This window comes from Triturus cristatus, chromosome 2_2, assembly GCF_964204655.1.
Source record: "Triturus cristatus chromosome 2_2, aTriCri1.1, whole genome shotgun sequence".
Lineage (NCBI taxonomy): Eukaryota > Metazoa > Chordata > Amphibia > Caudata > Salamandridae > Triturus > Triturus cristatus.
Genome location: NC_140582.1, coordinates 820,169,784 through 820,185,588, shown reverse-complemented (window position 1 = coordinate 820,185,588; position 15,805 = coordinate 820,169,784). Strand labels below are relative to the sequence as shown.

The window sequence follows — 15,805 nt, the reverse complement described above, 5'->3', positions numbered from 1 at the left end:
CAATATGGGCCCCTGGGTCTAAAAGCATGTTGTTGAGGTACTGGAGTGTCCCTTTCTTAGGACGATTCCCCTCACCCACCCATAGGTGGCATGCTTCATTATCGGTGATCTCCTCTACAAACCTAGTCGTAGCGCGGGCTACAACCCCCTCTGTGAGAAGGAGGAGCTCAGGGAGGTTTTGATGGAGATACTGAGGTATACTAAACCTCTAGATGAGCTGGGTGTAGTGAGACAGGAGTGAAATAAAGGTGTAAGTGATTAAAATTGAGTCAATGGTATGCTAATCAACTTTAATCTGGCTTCAACAGGTCAGGATTAAAACATGGAGCTGAGATAGAGGGGAATTCGATCTGTCAAAGCATTGAAATGGTTGACATGTTTCTGCCTAACACTCCCCTAGGGGATGTAGTGGCTTTCATCAGGACCAAGGTGAGTAAGAAGAGAAGTGAAGTGCAATATCCACTAGAACTATTCTAGTATAAGGTGGAGAAAGTGTATACATATATACAACCGATAGTTGGAGTGAAAGTTCACTCAACGGTAGAGTGTACTGGTCAGGAAACTACGTAGAAAGAGAAACAAAATTGTGCATATATAAAGGTCACACTCCCATGTATAAATGGCTCCAAAAAAAAGAGTACATATTATAGCATCAAATCACATGGTGATGCAGAAAGGCACCTACCAAATCGTCGGGCAAAAGAACGGACACCTAGAACCTCGGCATTGCAAGGCGGTATCCAATTCCTATTTAAAAGCATAAAGGTGGTGAAAAATTGTATGACCATAAGACGTGGTTATAAATACACAGAGTATGTATATAGTTAACAATGCTACATTAAAATGATAAACCGTAATGTGTCTATTCCAAAATCTCCCATGGAGTATGTTGTCCAATGTGACAACAACACAGAAGTGCACCACATCGTCAGAAATGTCATGACAGTGAAGCCAGTACTCGGTTCTGGCAGAGCTCGCTCAGACCATTTAAAATATGGCAGCAACTTGATATTTCCTGAGTAAAACCTTCAACTGATCATGACAGCCACCTGGGAGAGGGGAGCGTCTGAAGTTATGAAGACATTATTGTGTCAATTATCAGGCAGCCTGATGCTGCCACGAACATAAGGTCATGGCCAAAAGGCCGACACGTATGACCGGTTCAGTGTGCCTCATAATCAAAAATGTCATAACAGTGCTTATACCCGGCAATGCTCGCTCAAACCATTTGGAATATGGCAACAAGCGGGAATGCTAGTATTTCCTCAGTGAATCCCCCCACTGATCGTGGCAGCCACCAGGGAGAGGGGAGTGGCTAAAGTTATCAAACACCACTCATATGCCGCGTCATGGAGGGCCAAGCACGAGAAAAACTCCAAGAATTCACTAGCTGGTTGAATGAGAGAAGTTGTGACATCCAGTTTTCCTTAAATTCCAACAAAGAGGAAATTAATGTCTTAGACATTGTGGTTAAACATGAAGATAAGTGCATCTACACCACCCTTTACACCAAAAACACAGACGGGAACACCTTTCTGCTCTACTCAAGTTTCCACCAAAGGAACTTACGTGAAAAATTGCCATACAGTCAATTCCTGAGAATCAGACGGAATTGCACCAAACTAGAAGACTACTTCAGCAATGCAAATAACTTTATGGTTAAACTACAACAGAGAAACTATCCAAGGAAATTATTAAAGAGAGCACTAAGAGAGCAGAGAGTACATGCCCAGAGAAACACTGTTGGTACCCAAGGAACAGAAAGAGAACAAGCTTCTAGTATGTGTCACAACGTTCTCAAGCGCAACGAACAACATAAAGAAAATCATCCGTAAGAATTGGAATACTGACTGACTGAAACATTTATAATGCGCACTTATGCCGTGGCGTCTTGGCGCTGGAGGAATTGAAACAGACACCGACGGATCTTAAGATCTTGGAAAAATCCAGGTCTTTATCTTTTTCCTAAAAAGAGCCCTGTTGGGTTCTAGCTTGACTGTCTCCGGGAGGGAGTTCCACAAAGTAGAAGCTTGATAAGTGAAACCAGCTCCTCCCCATCTAACTCTTTTAATTATGGGGACACAAACCAACCCTGTGTTGGCAGACCTAAGCGCACGTAAGGGTTGGTACACGGGAAACAGAGATTGAATATCCAAGGCTCCACCTCCATAGATTGCCTTGTGCACCAGGCAGAGGGCTTTAAAATTCACTCTCTGACACACTGGTAGCCAGTGTAGTTCTTTAATTGCTGCCGAGGTCGGGTGGTGTTTAGGTAGATCATAGAGTATATGTGCTGCCGCATTCTGGAGAGATTGGAGTTTTTTAATCTGTCCCTTGCATATGCCGAGATAGAGAGCAATGCAATAATCAATTTTAGATAGAACAAGAGCTCCGACTACAGTTTTCCGGAGAGACAGCGGAATACAAGTTAAAATCTTCTGCAAGATTTTCAATGTAAAGAAGCAGGCTGAGGTAACTTGATTGACTTGAGAGGCGTATTTAAGATCTTTATCGAACACCACTCCCAGGTTCCTAGCCCTAGTTACAGGGACTGGACAGGAGCCTGCCTCTGGGGGCCACCAGATTTGGCTACAGATAGAGGGGAGTTTGCCAAACTCTAGAACCTCAGTCTTTTCCGTATTTATCTTCAGGACGTTCCTGGTCATCCAGGCCATTACATCCGTAAGACACTTACGGAACCTCTCGGCTGTTAGCCCGACACTTTGGGACAGGGAGACCACTAATTGAGTGTCGTTGGCATAAGACACCAGCATTAAGCCATGTTCTTTGATTACCTGTGCCAGAGGTCTAACATACAGATTGAAAAGAGTAGGAGACAATACTGAGCCCTGCGGGACTCCACACGGAAGATGGAATAATCCAGATTGTAGGCCATTCCAGTGAATCAGTTGCTCACGAGATGTTAGAAAGGAAGTGAGTAGGGTCAGGGCCACATCTGCAATACCCGCATCCTTCAGCCGCTGCACCAACACCGCATGATTTACGGTATCGAAGGCCGCGGTCAGATCTAATAGGATGAGTGTGGCTCTGCCTCCCCCATCCATCACCTTCCGAATCTGTTCAGTGGCCATAATTAACGCTGATTAGGTGGAGTGAGATGAACGAAAACCATGCTGTGTGGTGTCCAACAGATTATTCCTGTCCAAGTAATCCGTTAGTTGTAAGTTCACTGCTTTTTCCAAGATCTTAGATGGTAATTGAAGACAAGAAATTGGACGGTAATGTTTTACGTCCAAAGGATCTAGAGAGGGCTTCTTCAGGATGGGCCTGATACAGGCTTTTTTCCACGGCGTGGGAAAAACCCCAGAAGCAATAACCGCATTCATAAGGGGTGTCAGTACAGAGCTAATCTTGTGGGGTATTGGATGTAATATATAAGGCGGACATGGATCCAATGGGGCACCCGACTTTGTTTGAAGCAACAGATTAGCCACTTGGTCCTCTTCCAGAGTCGAAAAGCAGGACAGCCTACGTGGGGTTTCCCGGTGATTCGGGGATACCACAGTGTTACATTGTTGAACACCTGCGGTAGTCATGAGTGTATTATATACCATCCGAACTTTACTCTGGAAAAACAAAGACAGTTGTTCCACAAAACTTTGATCTGGCTGAGACCCATCATCCCCCGGACATTTAGCTAACACTGCTACTGTTTTGAATAGCTCCTTAGAGGAGCTAGTTGCCTCCATAATCTTTGTTGTGAAATTGTCAGATTTGGCCCGTTTTATCGCTGCCTTATGGTCTTCCAATACACTGTTATACCCTTTCTTATGCTCGACACTATAATCAGACCTCCAGATTCGCTCCTTACGTCTGCACATTGTTTTTATTTGCTGCAGCTCCAGCTGGTACCAGGGTGAGCTAACCCGTTTATTATGACAGGATTTTGTGACTTCCGGAGCATGCAAGTTAACAGCTGATCTCAGCCATCCTTCAAAATTAGAGGCTGAGGTGTTGATGTCAGAAGTCATCTTGGGAGGCTCAATCTCCAAGGTAGTTAGCAACTCTCTCTTCTTAATCGCTTTCCAGGATCGATATTTGGATACATCAGACCTGAGGCTACGACCTCTCGTTAGTAGCGGAAGCTTTATACTAAAGTGAATTGTGGAGTGGTCAGACCACAGGGTGGGTTGAACACTCTCTACTTGAAGCTGCTCATGATTAGTAAAAATGCCGTCCAATGTGTGTCCGGCTATATGTGTAGACTCTACTACAAGTTGTTTCAGGCCATAACTTGCCAGGTTATCCAACAGATTGGATGTGTCGGAGTTGTTATTACGGTGAATACGGTGAAAGGTCATGAAAAACTGAGAGAGGCCCCTTTATAACTGAATAAAAATCTAAGATTCAATTTGGTAAGAGCAAACACTAACCAAAAGATGGAAAGTGTATCATTACGCACAATGCTTGCCTTACCCCCAATCAGAGGACACCACAGATGTTGAAATTGCTCTTCGTGCGCAAGCAAGATAGAAGGCGAACAATTCACCTACCGGGGTATAACAATCAAACACGATGAATTCACCAATTGCAACACTGATAACGTGATTTATTGTGCCACATGCCCCTGCAACCTGGCACACGTTGGAAAGGCCGACACAGGCCATTAAGAAGAGGATCACGCAACACAGGTCACGCATCTAGTGAAAAGTCCAGAGTGCACCGATGGTACGTCGTTATATAGAACATAAATTAGAACTGAAATGGACAGTGTTAAAACATGTTAAGGGTAAACAGGCAGATTCAATTCTCTCCAAACTGGAAGCCAATATGATCTTACTAGATAAGAACATACACAAATTCTTCAGAGTACATGGCATGCAAGCTCAAGTTGAAGCACCTACATTTCAGATACACGATAAAACAGCAACCACATTACCTCACTTAGGGCGTAAACCTACTCCCTAAAAAAGAGGGAGATGATAAGGTCAACCATCAGATGGAAGCCACACACGAACATTCTGCGTTAACACATGCTGCACACTATGGGCAAGATCAGCAACACAATCATAGAAGCAACACCATACACAAATAAACAACTAAGCATGATGTATGTATAAATGTGTCAAACGCATGCTTGTACCAGTGACCAAAATTAAAATATTGTTTCTGGCTCAAATGCATAAGGATCATCTAGGCATATTGTACATAGCGGGTAGAACATATGATATACACAATGTGTAAGATCAGCAACACAACCATAATTAGAGTATTCTTTTTTTTGTTCAAATGCAAAATGACCATCCAGACATATTGTACAAAAGCCGGGGGCACACATGATGTACACTATGTCCAAGATCAGTAACACAACCATAGAACTAACACCCTACACAAATGAAAAATGAAGTATGATGTATGTAAAATGTGTTAACAGCATGTTTGTACCAGTTACTGAAAACTAAAGTATTGTTTCCTGTTCAAAAGCACAATGATCATCTAGGCATGTTGTATTTAAGCCGGGAGCACATAAAGCGACGCTAAGTCAGGTGACAATAAAACAAATTGACCACACTCAATTCATACAGATATAAGTCCTGCCCATGCCATAAGGGTAGCAATTGTTAAAGCAATTAAAGCAAGAGACTACTTTTGTCCACTTTCGTAAGTCACTGAAAATGTGGCTATTCAATCAATAAGCTACCTCCTTTTTTCCTTTTCTTTGGCCCCTTCAGGCAGCGCCGGGAAACCCTTGGGTAGCTGTGCGCCTTACAAATTTAAAATAATAATAATAATAATTGTAACCATCTCTCATGTCGCGACACACCCAAAAATTGTTTCATTTCCATGATCGCGACACCCGGGAAGACATGTTCTGAGGGCTCAATAAAGATATAACCCCCCAAAAAACTGGAGACAGGAAGTTCGTTCCAGGAAGTCAGGCAGAGTATCCATCAAGCAGGAAAGCCAGGCAACCGCCACTCAAAGATTGTCCCACGCCTAGACTTCCGCTTGTCATGCAGAATCCACTTATAGAAGAGAGAGACGCCAGCAGATCCAATTCAAACGGTCCAGGAGCCACAGAACTATCCCTGTGGGAACACACCCCCCAAAGAGACGGCCATAGGCCGTCAAAGGGATTTTACCCAAGGAAACATGCCAAGATTTGGTAACAAGGCTTGCTCAATGCCACACACCGGCCAAGCAATTGGCAGGCTTAGAACACCCCACAGCCGCAAAAGCAAGACGGGACTCCTCCACCAGCACATGCATGCTCCATACACAAAGTCAACATCCACAACCACCATAAGGTTAAGTGTCAAAGCATGAACAAGACTCCTTCACCCTTGAAATATCACGGTAATCCCCAAGTTACACACTGCACAGTCCAATGCACGGGGCCAATACTTCGTTCCAATGCTGGACTAACTTAAAAAGTGCATATTGTGTTGCACCAAGACACTATCTCCTAGGTACTTTGTCGCATGAAATGACAAGATACTCTTAGCTCCCCAGCAGGTTTCCGGACCATACCTGACAGATGGTCCAAGCCTAACAAACCTCAAGGTAGGCCCCCTTCCTCCATTGTGTCTATGGAACCAGTAGACCTCGTGTTCCCGCACTCTTTGGAATACATTTCACTCCTGTTCTAGTTCTGATCATCACGCAGGAAACCCCTGACCAAACAAGAAACATGGAATAAGAAACGGGCTATACACATCAAACAAGACTTTCACAAAGCAGCCAGCATAATGGTACATCCCTGATACAATCTGCACAAAAAGTGGAACGCACCCACTCAATTCTAGTTCGGAACAGACAAGGACACACACAAGACAGTAATTGTTTTTTCTTAACATCCACACAGGGTTCACAAAGTCAACAGCTCTGAAGAAGACCTTCCTCGAAATACACCGCCGGCCCACCCCTGAAGGTCGAAACGTATTGGCGTACATACACACAGGGGCAAGAGCGACCATAATTTGGGGTATTTCGTGCACAAAAGCAGTGCACCATGAGAGATGGAATCTAGGATCCTTTCCTGGCATTAACTCATGCTCTAACACCAACTTTAACAGGGCCCAGTGTTAGCATTTTGCACTACACACAAGAGCACTGAAGTGGTAACGGTCCCAAAGATAACACACTACAGGACACTAGACAGGCAATTGCATATGTCTGTTGCACGTCTGTAAACCCAGTCTTTAACTGTAATTGAGATGTAGTGATTTCTTTGTTGCACATAAATTGTCCCTATGATTATTCCATTACATGTATTTATAAAGGGTTGTCATGTAAGTTTTGTTTTTCATAAGTTTTGTCCCTTGTCACTTTGTATGTAAATATATAGCATGTTCTTCCTAAAAAACTATTTATGAAAACAAGCAAAGAAAGAAATGTTAAGTCTTAAGAAAAAGGATTTGTGATTTATTGTACGACAAAAGCACAAACAATCATACACACAGGTGTGATATATCAGAGTGTACACCCCGGGCGAAAGATTGAAATAATAACAGGTCAAATCAAAGACAATAGAAGGAACAATATTTGGGTTCCTTTGGGCAAAGCGTTATTTTATCAATGGTCTGGGAGGCATTACCCCCACTTAGATTCTGAAGGTATTTATGCAGCACACAAACAGTAATAAAGTGAAAACACAACGCAATTTAGAAAAATAGAGTAAATTTTAATAATTTATTTGACACTGAAACTATAAAAATCCAATCCGTAGAACCGATGTTATAGAATTTGAACATTTTGGGTAAAATATAGCCTCTAAAAGATCAGAGCGCCAACTGCAGACATCTGGGGCTGTATTATACATGCGGCACACTTTCCTTCTCTGCGCTGGGCGCACCTTTGAAAAGGTGCAGACGGCAACCCACCTGCACTCTGAAGGGGAAATAGAGATCCCCTTGATGGCCGGTGCAGTGAGTGACTGCACCTGCCTCCAAAGGGGTGTCTGAGGGGTGTCCATGGGAACCACTGTTCCTCCCCTCTAGAGTTCTGCCATCAGGGGGCGCACTATAAGTGCGCCTCCTGAGAAATTATTTGCCTCTGTGCCTGTGTCTTTAATACAGCACGTGGAAAGAAACACAGGGATTCCCTCATCTGCATGGGGCATGCCCCCATGCGAACTGAGGGAACTCCCTCTGAAGATAGCGGTAGTAGTTTATGTGCGCCAGTACTATCGGTATTACAGAAGGGGGCGCACAAGCGTCTGCGGCCACTTTTGTAATACTAAAGTGCTCTGGGGGCATGCAAAGCAGGCGCAAACGTTTGTTGCGCCCCTGGGCACGTGTATAATATGGGCCCTAGTTGTGAGGGACTGACTCAAAGCCCAAAAATATGGGCAACCATGATGGAGCGCAATCGAGATAAAAGAAGTGTAAATTAGGCCCAGTCTATGCTTTTCTTTGGAGTTACAAATATTCTTGAGAAAAATATTCTGAGAAGGTAAAGTTCAGCGGGGCAAGGCTGCAGGAGGTGTCCAAAGAGGGAGTGTCATTGCCAGATAGCCTTGAGTCAATGCTGCTGTAAAGATTTCTACGTTTGGACTTAGTTTCTGAAATGGAAGTCGAAACTCTCCAGCGGGATGAGGCAGAGGGCTGTAGCCAAAGATAATTCCACGAGGTGGAATACCCCTTTGGTGAAGGACCACTGAAAAGGATTTGCTGCTATGGAGAAGAATGTAGCAGGAGAAGCTGAAAGTCAATCCGACCGATAATGCACCTCAGGCAGAAAGGCGAGCAGGTTGGTCCTGGCCTCCTCCTGGTTCTCAGAACAGTTCTTAGCCAAACATTTTCAAATAGTTTGGCTATCTGGGCACTTTTAGCACCATGCCAAAGGTCCTGGGCTTGAGGAGCACCACTTGGAGGGTCAGGACACACTCAAGATGGGTCTAGGTGTGTGTTCAAGATGGAGGAAGTATTTTGTGTCCCTGTGGCTCTGAACAGAAGGCCAGCAAACTAGCCCTTGTGAGTCACTCTGGAGGTCCGAGGACGTTGGCAATCCAGTCCTTGACCCCAAGCACAAGGTAGCAGAGCAGCAGGACACACTGTGCAGCAGTCAAGCAGCCAATTTGAGCAGCAATCTAGCAGAGTGGCATTCCTTCCAGCAGCACAGCATTGCTCTTTCCTGGAAGAGTATCCACAGGTGCAGAAGTGTACTGAAGATTTAGTGCCTGATGTCCTTCTTTTATATTCTGATGCCCTAGTTCTAGAAGGTGGGAGAAGCTTCTAGACAGTGGCTTTGTAGGGCGTAGAATTTCCTGCTTCCCCTGCCCTTGCTCCAAGCTGGCTGCAGTAACAATGTGGGGCGGTTAGGCCCTTTGTGTGAAGGTAGAACACAAGCTATTCAGTTGTAAGTAAGGTTGTGCTCAGCTCTGCCCCTATACTGCCAGCAGATGGCCCAATCAGGCACACCTAATCCCACTATTTTGTGACTGTCTGGGAGAAATTCACAAATTCTGTCAGTTACATCCAGTCAAGTGACCCAGGTCATGTTTTAAGGTGCTACTTAAGTGGGTGGCACACTAAGTACTGCAGGACCACTAGTAGCACTTAATTTACCCGAGCTGAGTATATGGTATACCACTCTACAAGGGATATACAAATAAATACATAAAATGCTAATTGGGCACAGGCCAATGTAACCATGTTTGAGGGGAGTGAGTATAAGCACTTAATAACTGGTTAGCAGTGGTAAAGTGCATAAAGTCCTACAGCCAACAAAAATAAGTCCAGCAAAAATGGAGGAGGTGAAGCAAAACGTTTGGGGAAAGACCACACTAAGGCTGGCAGGTCTAACACGTGTTGTCCCTAGCTGCAAGTGGGGAAAACTACCCAAACCCATGGGAGTTCTCTTCATTAAGGCGGAAAAACCTGGAGAGGCCATCAGTATTGGCGTGGTCTGACCCAGGACGGTGTTCAACCATAAAGTCCAGTCCATGTAGGGGGATGGACCACCTCGACAATTTTTGATTCTCATCCCTCATTTGCATGGGCCACCTGACGGGCCTATGGTCTGTCAGAACTCGGAAGTGAGTCCCAAACAAGTATCGTCTCAGCTTCTTCAGTGCCCAGGCCACAGCAGAGGCTTCCCTTCAATAACTCTCCACCCCTCTTACCTGGGAAGTAGCCTACAAGATATAAAAGCTAAAGGTTGGTCTAGGCTGTCCTCATTGAGCTGTGATAAGACTGCACCTATGCCATGCTCTGAGGCAGCTATTGGGACAATGAATTCCTAAATCAGGTGCCTTGAGCACAGGATACGTGCACATGGCCTTTTTGAGGGTGTCAAAGACTTTCTGACAGCCCCCGTCCGGATCACCTTCTTAGGCTGCTTCTTGGAAGTCAGCACAGTCAAGGGGGCAACAATGGTGCCATATCCCTTGGCAAACCTCTTGTAACACCCAGCGAGGCCCAGGAAGGCCCTCACTTCTGTTTGAGTTGTTGGGGGCTCCCCGGCCAGGATAGTCTCTATTTTGGCCTGGAGGGGCTTCACCTTACCCGCGCCCACCAGTTGCACCAAGTACATCACACACCCCTGCCCTATCTGGCACTTACTGGCCTTGATAGTCAGACCTGCCTGTTGCAGGGCCTGAAGCACTTCTTGCAGGTGAAAGAGGTGGTCCAGCCGGTGCTGCTGAAGACAGCTATGTCATTTTAATATGCAGCACTGAAGGCCTCCATCCCAGCTAAGACCTGGTTCACCAACTTCTGGAAGGTGGCATGGGAATTCTTGAGTCCAAAGGGAATTACGTTATATTGAAAGTCGCCTTCTAAAGTAGAGAAGACTGACCTCTCTTTGACCCCCTTGGTCAGAGCAATCTGTCAGTACCCTGAAGTGAAGTCAAAAGTGCTCAGGAACTTGTCAGCCCCAGACCTATCAATGAGCTCATCAGCTAGGGCAATGGAATGTGCATCAGTCATGGTGATTGAGTTGAATCCCCGGTGAGGCCGCCTTTAGTACTAGCACTACTGAGCTGGACCGGGGACTACTGGAGGGCTCAATGTCACCCAATTCCAGCATCTTAGTGACTTCTGATTTGATGCTTGCACTCAGTTTGTCAAACAGCCTGTACATTTTGTTTTTGACAGGAAGACTGTCTCCAGTGTCTATATCATGGGTATTTAGGTGTGTAAGCCCCGGAGTGAGAGCAAATAGGGAAGCAAACTGTTCCAGTAACTAGCGACTGACCCTCTGCTGCTCTGAGGTCAGAGTAGGAGTGAGGTTGACACCCTCCACTGATCCATCCTTCTCTTTAGATGACAGGAGATCAAGAAGAGGTTCACTCTTCTCCTTATCCCCATTATCTGTCACCAGCAGCTTGGTGACCTCAGACCTCTCATAGCGGGGTTTGAGGCGGTTAAGTTAGAGTATCTTTAAGGTGGTTCTGGGGACCTTAAGAATCACCGGGTAAGTGGACTCCCCTTCTTCTCCACCACCTCAGATAGCCCAGTCCTGCAATCCTGTAGAGCCTTGGGCTCCACTATCTCCATCATCCAATATTTCTGCCCAGGTTGGAATTCCACCATGGTAGCCACTTCTTCATACCTTTGATTCAATACCTCTTGGCTAATCTCCAAGTTCTCAGAACCTTTCATCCAGAACTTGGACATTTGGTTGCTGAGGGCAAGCATGTGGCTGACCACATCCTGGAGGGTTTCTTGGGCACCTGCTTCCTTGCTTCCCTGACCAGACTGAGAAGTCCTCTTACAGGGTGGCCATACAAAAGTTCAAATGGGCTAAAGTGCACTGCCTTTTACAGCACCTCTCTGTAAGAAAAATGTAATAATGGCAAGAGGACTTCCGCTTTATGGACTCAGGCAAGCCCATAATCTGCCTTTAAGAGTCTTGTTGAATCTCTCAACAAGCCCATTGTTTTGTGGATGATAGGGTGTGGAGAACATATAGGTAACTCCACACTCCTTTCACATAGACTTAATGTACTCAGAGATGAAGTTGATGCCCCTGTCTGACACCACTTCTTTGGGGAAACTCACTCTGATGAAAATCCCCATTAGAGCCCTAGTACAGGTGCAGTGACTGTCCTCAGAGGAATGGCTTCTGAGCACCAAGTGGCATGGTCCACCCAGACTAGGATAAACCTATTGCCTAAGGCTGTCTTGGGGGCCCAAGGGCCCTAGAATTTCACTGTCCACCCTCTCAAAGCGTGTGTCAACAACAGCTGTGGAAGTCAGTTGATATTTTAGCTTTTTTCAGCCTTCCTACTAGCCTGGCAATTAAGACAAGTCCTACAAAATGCATCTAGGGCCAATATAAGTGGATGATACACCTGACAAAGGTATTGTCTTGCCCTAGATGTCCTACAAGAGGTATCTCAAGAGTCAGCCCTAGTAGGAAGGCCCTGTAACAGTAGGGAACTACCAATATACGAGTTGCCCCATGCTTGGGAGCCTTAGGCTCACTATATAAGAGGTCATTCTCCGACTATATATGAGGTGATCTCGAGAGGTTTCACCAGCTGCCTGGGCTTCAGCTTGCTGCCTCAGGCCCTTAAGGGTTAGGGTTCCTGCAGAACTCCTACCTGGTGGATTCTCCTTTCATTTGCCTCCAGCACATTCAGGCAGGATACCAAGGGAGGCAATGTCCTCCTTAGTAGGTCCTAGGGCAGGCCCCCTCTGGTGCCCCATCCACCTGTGCTGTGGGACATTCAGGAGCTAGTTTTCCATGCCCCTTGCTCTTTCCTTTCCTGGCAGCGGTCTGGGCCATTCTTCCATGCTCCAAACCTTCTCGACTGCCCTCTTGGACGGCCATGGACCTGGTGATCACATAGATTCACTCAGGAAACCCTAACATTTCTAGGTGTGGCCTGAGCTCAACTTCCTTCCAGGCAGTGTGCTCCAAGTAATTTCCTAACAGACAGTCCACGGACACAGCAGGGTTCACCGCAACTTACAGAAGACCTGAGACCCCTAACTCAAAGGAAACCAAAGCCACAGGGTGGTGGCTCTCCATTTGTCTGCTACCAAAACCTGGGGTAATGTAATATATATCACATGCTCTGTAGACACCAGATGACACCTGACAGTAGTCATTCTGGCTCCTGTATCAATCAGAGCCTCCACCTTCTGCCCATTGATGGTGACCCACTGCCTATACTTTGAAGTATTGGAAGACATTCTGGCTTTGGGTGCCATCTCTGTATCACCCAGAGACAATAGAGTAACCTTACTGACGTCCCCCATACATACTAAGGCCATCTCTCCAAGCGCTACACTGGTCATCCCCTGTGACTGCCCACCACTGGGGGCGGTGCCCTCTTGGAGCACTTTGCATCTCCCCTAATATGCCCATACTGGTAGCACTCATAGCACTTAGGGACAAACTTTCTTCAGGTGGCCAGATTGGGACTGGAACCATTTCACCTGTGAACTGTTTTGGAGGCCTTGAGCGACCTCTTTTGTTATATTTGTATCTCTCTCCTCCTTCTTCTCTTTGGAACCCTGACCACTCTTTGGAAGTCCCGTCCAGATGCCTTCTTAGACACTCTGGTGCTGACACTGATAGCTGCTTCCTCAGCAAGCTTCCTTGGGTCAGAAAGCCTGCTATCTACTAGTTGTTGGCGCAGCTCTGTAAAACAACTATTGAACATGTGCTTCCTCAGAATTAGGTTGTGCAGCCCAGTAAAATCATACACTTTGCTGCACCTCACCCAGCCCTTCAGTACCTTGCCGGCATAATCTAGGATGTCCACCCAGGACTGATTTGGGAGCTTGTGGCTATCCCTGAATCTCTGGCGATACTTCTCAGGGGTCAATCCAAACTTAGCAACAAGTATTGCTTTCATGGGTACATACCTTATCTAATCCTCTGCCTATAGAGTGAGAAGTGTATCCCTCCCCACTGTGGGCATGTGTTACCACAGGCTCACCTCCACCCCCAGGATTACTCGGGGACCTTGTGTGAGCAGCAAACCACTTGTCTATATCATCTCCCACCACATAGTTAGGTACCAGCTCCTCAGGTATGCAGAATCTCACCTCTCCAGCAGACACTGTGGTATACTGCCACCATCACTGTTGGGTCCTGAAGGTTGCCTCGCCTTGAACTCCATCTCCCTCATGTCTTTTTCGTGCTCCAACAGTAGTCTTGTTTTATCTAAAGCCCTCTCTGCCTCAGCCTTCTCCTTCTCCAGTTTTAACCTGGCCAGCTCCAGCTCCAGATTTCTCTCCTCCCTCCTACCCTCCATCTCCACTTGTGACAGGCCTCTGGAAGATACACTGCTCCCAGCCTCATCCTGGGCATCCTGGTTTCTCTCTGGTGGGCAGATGAGTTGTCAGTCCACGGTCCCTCTTCTAGTCCTGCTTCATATCCTCACTTAAGTTCAAGTCCTTCTTATTGTCTTCACCGTTATTCTCTCGTGAGGTGGACTACCACTTTTGCACCTCTTCAAAGACTCTGAAGGCCTCCTCGAGATCCAGTTTTGCAGAACGTCTTTCTGCTTTCAGCCCCCTGTGTTTGCAGAGTTTCAGCAGCACAGCCCTGCTTAGGTAATCAACGTTGCACAGCACCATCTCCTTGGTGAAGGAAAAGAGAAGTAGGGGTACTTACATTTAGTAAAAGGGGGAAAAAGTTGATGGAAAACTAAGGAGAAATTTCAAAAAGGGGTCACACTGATGTCAAATTATTTATCTGGGATTTTTGTGTAACACTAATCAATTTATAATACAGCACAAACACCAGTCCTGTCCTCGCTGCTGAACATCAATTTCATAAATTGGGTTAATGGCTTACTGGGGTAAGAGCCCTGGTCAAGCAACAGCCACATTCCCTTAAACCACCAAAAGTCACTACATTAACCTGTGATTAGCCATGCATAGCCTGGCACAAAAAGCAGTCAGGCAATGTGTAAAGTATTTATGCAGTACACAAACAGAAAACACAACACCTGAATATCGCAAACCAATTTAGAAAAAATGAGTAAATCGTATTAATATATTTGACACTGAAACCACAAAAATCCAATCCGTAGAACCGGAGTTATGAATTTTGAAAGTTTTTAGTAAAAACGAGCTCCTAAAAGATCAAAGTGCCAACCGCAGATATCTAGTCATGCAAGACTGGGTCGAAGTTGAAAACTATTGCCAGCTGCAATGGAGCGCAGTTTGAATACAAGAAGTAGAGTGGGCCCGGTCAGTGCTTACATTTGGACTTAGAAAAAGTCTTGGAAAAAATGTTCTGAGAAGGTAAAGTTCAGTGGGGCAAGGCTGCAGGAGGTGTCCAAAGAGGGAGGGCCATCGCTGGATAGCCTTGAGTTGAAGCCAAGGTGAAGATTTATACATTCGGATCGATGAAAAAGACAACGTAGCAGGAGAAGTTGCAAAGTCAATCCGACCGGCAACGCACCTCGGGCGGATAGGCAAGTAGGTTAGTTCCAGCCTCCTCCTGGTTCTCAGAGCAGTCTTTAGCCAAAAGTTTTCTACATTCCCACTTTTGGAGTTTAGTTATCTGGGCACATTTAGCACCACTTCCAGAGGTCCAGGACTGGAGGAGCACCACATGGAAGGTCAAGACTCACTCAGGCTGGGTCCAGGTGCAGGTTCAAGATGGAGGAAACCTTTTGTGTCCCTCAAGCTCTGAACGGGAAGCCAGCAAACTAGCCCTTGTGATTTACCCTGGAGGTCCTGGGACAGATTAAGATCCAGTCATTGTCCCCAGGCAGAAGGTAGCAGGGCAGCAGGACAAACCGTGCAGCAATACAGGGGATTGGCAGTCCTTTAGAGCAGCAATCTAACAGAGCAGCAGTTCTTCCAGCAGCACAGCAGTCCTTCTTCCTGGCAGAGTAGCCACAGGTCCAGAAGTGTACTGAAGAGTTTGT

The 15,805-nt window shown here is 46.0% G+C and overlaps 1 protein-coding gene across 5 annotated transcripts in view; it reads left to right on the top strand.

Annotated features, from left to right (window-relative positions):
* The window catches only part of LOC146862832 (uncharacterized), a 154,569-nt gene that overhangs the window by 108,120 nt on the left and 30,644 nt on the right, over positions 1–15,805 (top strand). For 2 of the 5 annotated variants that reach the window (XR_014978181.1, XR_014978182.1), the window contains one exon: positions 6,827–6,933. The exons of the other annotated variants lie outside the window; for them this stretch is intronic. The gene's annotated coding sequence lies outside the window, so the exon portion shown is untranslated. Of the gene's footprint in view, positions 1–6,826; positions 6,934–15,805 lie in introns of those variants that run through there. 5 annotated transcript variants of the gene reach the window in all.